Consider the following 5,029-nt stretch of genomic DNA (forward strand, 5'->3'; position numbering starts at 1 on the left):
GCCACAGCTGTTTTTGCCTTCACACATATGCACACACACACACACACACACACACACACACACACACACACACACACACACACACACACACACACACACACACACACACACACACACATATATAAATATATCCTGATGCAAAAACTCCTACAATGGCCAAAGGGGCTAGACTCTAAACCCTTATGTCTGGGACTTAACGGTCTAAAATAGTTGTTTGGCAATGTAAGCGTGTGTTTGTATATATATATATATATATATATATATATATATATATATATTCATTCATTCATTTTCTCCCGCTTATCCGTAATCCGGGTCGCGGGGACAGCAGTCTAAGCAGGCCCCCGCCTTCGACTGCTGCCCAATCCTCACAGCACCGTCCCTTACGGTCCCTCCTGCAGGTGGTGAGCCCACGGGAAGATATATATATATATATATATATATATATATATATATATATATATATATATATATATATATATATATATATATATATATATGTAATATAATTAAATGGCCAATACTGTTATTTTTGACATGTAGATTGATTTCTCCTCGCTAAACGGTTTCTCAAGCTCGTTCTTTTAGCATCACTGCTGCTACATAAATATGACACATCACAACATTAAGTAGACTGAAGCGTTTCCAAAGAATCACATAGAATACAGATTTACATGGCAGAGGTAGAGCTGTGTCTTCTCAGGGACAGAACGGGAAAAGAACATCTGGTTTTATTTGCATTTTTTTTTCTTTTTTTTGTTGCACTACAAAGGCCTGTGTAAGGAAGGGCCATGTGTTAGACGTCAGAAAGCACTTAAGTAAATTAATGATTTGCTTTCTGTGTGGACCAAACAAATAAGGGAACCATTTCTATTTGTACCATATTGAATTGCATAGCATCATATTTTTACATTGCATCATATTGCAACATCGCATTGTGATGAATCAAGCGAAATTGGGTCACACTGCATAGTAATAGAGTGGAATCTTATTGCATCACATCGGAGTCAGTTATGGAGATAGTGTATGTGTATATATATATATAAATACACATACACTATCTCACAAAAGTGAGTACACCCCTTACATTTTACTAACCATTTTAGTATAATCTTCCTATGGGACAATACTATAAAAATTTTAATAAAATAAAAATTGGATATATTGTATAGCAGTACAGATTTACTGTCTTTAGTACTCATATATAATATGACTATATAATATGAGTACAACTTAACATAAACCATTATTGTATAAATAACTTGCAACAAAAGTGAGTCAACTATGTCCAAAGTGTCAATATTTTGTGTGAGCACCATTGTTATCTAGCACTACCTTAAACTTCCTGTTTATGGAATTCACCAGAGCTGCACAAGTTGTTGTTGGAATGCTCTTCCACGCCACCATAATGACATCACGGAGCTGCTGGATGTCAGACACATGGCACTTGTTCACCCTTCGCTTGAGGATGCCCAACAGGTTCTTAATAGGGTTCAGGTCTTTAGACATATTTAGCCACTCCATCACCTTCAACGTCAGCTTCCTCAGCAAGGCAGTTGTCACCTTGGGTGTGTTTTTGCTGTTGTGATTATGTTGGAAATCTGCCATATCTAAAAGCATGGCATCATGTTCTGGTTCAGAATGTCACAGTACATGTTTAAATTCTCAATGAACAGCTGCTCCCCAGTACCAGCAGCACATGACACTACCATCACTATGCTTGACTGTAGGCAAGACACAAGTCAAGTTCTTGGTTCTCCTCACCAGGGTTTAGCCACACATGCTGGACACCATCTGAGCCAAACAAGTTTGTCTCATCAGACCACAGGACATGGTTCCAGTAATTCATTGCAGGATTTCTTGTGAGCCAGCTTCAGAAGAGGCAAACCGACTGCAGTGTGTGGCGTATGGTTTGAGCACGGACAAGCGAACCTTCTGCAGCCTCTAAAGCAATGCCAGCAGCACTCAAGCATCTGTTTTTTTAAAGCCAGATTCTGCACCTGATGCACAGCACAAGGACTCAACTTTTGTATGACCCTGGCCACTGTACTGTTACTCAGTTTTGGGGTGTTACCATTCTTCCTATAGCTTAGGCCATCTTTGTGGAGACACAATTTGAATTCTCTACATTCTTTGCCATTAGGTGCCATGTTTAACACTCAGTGGTCAGTATGAGAGAACTGTATTCAAAGCACCAACTTTTACCTGCTCTACTACAATATACATTGGTCCTGTCAAGCAGACAAAAACATAAACATGATAAATAGGACATGTGGCTTTGCACGGTTACACAACGTACAGCTGTCATCACTTAGGGTGTACTCAATTTTGTTGCCAGTTATTTTGACAATAATGGCTGTATGTTAAGTTATTTTCAGAGGACACTAAATATGTACTGCTACACAAGCTGCACATTGACCACAAATATATTCAAGTTTCATTTCTATAGTATTGTCCCTTAAGAATATATAATAAAATGGTTGTTAATTAATAATTATTTATTTATTTAATTAGTATTTTCTTTTCTATTACAGCCTGATTCAGACAGTTGCGGAGTTTGTGAGAAGGCTTTGCTTTTATTTATTTAATGTGATTTTTAGAAGCCATCTCTGGTGTCAGTGCCTTACAACAAATCTAATGTTTCTGCTTTGTGGTTTTACGTTAACATGACCAAATGTGGTTTTGTTTTAGTAGTAACAAGAAAAAGGAGTTAGAGGAGCTGGCAAGGAAGCAGATGTTTGTAGCAGGATCTGATCTTGTGTCAGCTATGTTTCAAAACTTCAAATGTAACTATAAATAGATTAAAAGGAACAAGGTTTTAAGTAAATGACCAAAATTTGCCAATACTGTTGGCAAGTTTATAAAGAGTAAAACAATTTAGGGTGTGTTTTTACAGCAAAATATCCAGTAGCACTTCTTTGCCTTAGTTATGTCACGCCACCCTGTCATTAATTTGTTTTCCAAGAATGATACAACCCTTAGTATTTTTTTACATAATAATAACTTGAGAAATAAAAAGGGAATATAAATGCTATTGTAAATGAAGTTTGATGGAGCTAACATTACCTTACAGCGCAGTTTTGGTAGAGGTTTGTTCTACAGAGTGCTCTAGGAATAACCAAGACTGGCTTTTGTCAACAGACAGTGATATGATCGGGTCTAAGGAGCAGGAGGAGAGGCTGCTGCTTGTCATCTTGCACTAAATTGGATTTCAGGCCGCAAACAAACAGCTGTTCATTTGGCTCAGCGTTGGCGTGAGGAAAGTAAACAATGGCAACCGCTAATTAACATTGATAGTGATCGATCTTGCCGCTGATACTTGCATCCAAGGTTGACCTGTGACAGCATCATCTACTTGAGCATGTGATTTTCACCCTAGAAACAGAATGATATAAATCGCCCATAGGTTTCCTGTTAGTGGATCTGTCTCTGAGCTGAAGAGTGTCTGCAGAGTGTCAGGCAGAATCCAGAGTTCAAGGCTGGTTAACACTGTCCAGACACAGGAGACAAGAAAGATACATGGCCTGAATTACAAATTGCTCCCAAGCTCACTAGGCAGTGCACTGAATAATTATTCCTTACACATTTTAAAACAAGGAACTACATCAGATTCAGCAATGGATTTATGTTATTGTTAAAACAATATAATCTCCGGACACACCCATGCACTGATACTACATGACCACTAGGGGCACTACCCATTTCTGTAGTATGTAGGTTAATGATTCATTAAGATGATTGAATTTGATTCTAGTTCATTCTGTTATATGTCTCGACTAACATAATGTTACCCAAAGATATATGTTAATCTAGATTTTAAATACTTATCCAAGGTGCAAACAGCATCTCTACATGGCTTGATGCTGCAGGTTTTATATATTTGTCCCTAGAAGAAATACATGATCATAGAATAAAAATGCTAACAAACTCTTTTTGCCTCCCAATCCTCTTTGAGATGCCCAAAGTAATATTTTTACCGAAAGGTCATTTATCTGGCTCATGAGACACTAATCCTGTATTCAACTCTTTTCAGTCCTTGAATGTTTTTTTTTTTTTTCATCTCAATAATCTGCCTAAGCCATGTAGAAAAGCTCTGCAAAAGCCAAGAGCTAAAAGCTCACAGGGGCATGAGCTCTCGGCACATTTCCTGCTTGTCAGTCTGCATTTCCTGGTGATATGTGAATCATACTGAGGCAGTCGATTGCTCAAGGACCTTCCTGTGCTCTTGTATGTGTGTGTGCTTGCACAATGTGTGAAAGTGTGTGCTGTGCATGTGCTAATAATAAATCCATCTTTGTGTGCACAATGTCCTTACCTTAGAGACGATGGATTCCCCATGCTTTCTCGCTCCTTAGTTCTTTCCTGGCCTTTTCTGTGCCCAGTAGGAGACTTTTTTACTCCAAAAGGGCCCAGTGTTGGGGCCGGCGGGGAGCCAGGATGCTGAAAATCGTAGGCCCGCACCCTTGCTTTTGTTCCCCACAGCTGACTGATGCTGGCGGCCTTTAGCACGCTCGGAGAGCACAGCGTGAGACGTACCGGCCTGCCGTTGCGCGGAAGCTCGACTTGGCAAAGAGAACAGTGTGAGGGAGAACCACCACGACATTTACAGAGAACAACGGCACTGCAGCAGGTGACAGGCTGCCCTTTTTAACACTGATCCAGAATCAGCTTTTTACGCCCGTCACTTAAAATTAGCCCTGTTGGCGCAAGAGTGACACAACCTTGGATCAGAGTAAAAAGTCAGATTTGAACAGCAGCTTTTCAATCTGTCACTGCGGTTTGTAGCTCAGATCACAGATCCTCACAAAAAAGGGAGCTGGAGATAAAACATGGACTGATCTTGGGTCAGTTTGGTCTGAATTTTTAATACAAAAGGTGACCACATGCACTGGTCTGAGATCATATCTATGAGAGCACTCTTGGCCTTACCAGGAGGGGAGCATGTGCAAGGAAAGATCAAATCTGTTTTTTATTAAACTCCTGGGGCTCAGGGATAATAACAGTAGCTTTATTTGACATAAGCCCTTTT

The 5,029-nt window shown here is 39.6% G+C and overlaps 1 long non-coding RNA gene across 1 annotated transcript; it reads right to left on the reverse strand.

The window, feature by feature from the left end:
• Nucleotides 1–2,556: 2,556 nt before the first annotated feature.
• LOC310716075 lies at nucleotides 2,557–4,816 on the reverse strand. Its single transcript, XR_014530480.1, has 2 exons — nucleotides 4,316–4,816; nucleotides 2,557–3,489 (listed from the first exon to the last, which is right to left on the reverse strand). It is a non-coding gene; the product is annotated as an uncharacterized lncRNA (long non-coding RNA).
• Nucleotides 4,817–5,029: the final 213 nt, after the last annotated feature.

This window comes from Silurus aristotelis, assembly GCF_946808225.1.
Source record: "Silurus aristotelis genome assembly, chromosome: 20".
NCBI classification, from domain to species: Eukaryota; Metazoa; Chordata; class Actinopteri; order Siluriformes; family Siluridae; genus Silurus; species Silurus aristotelis.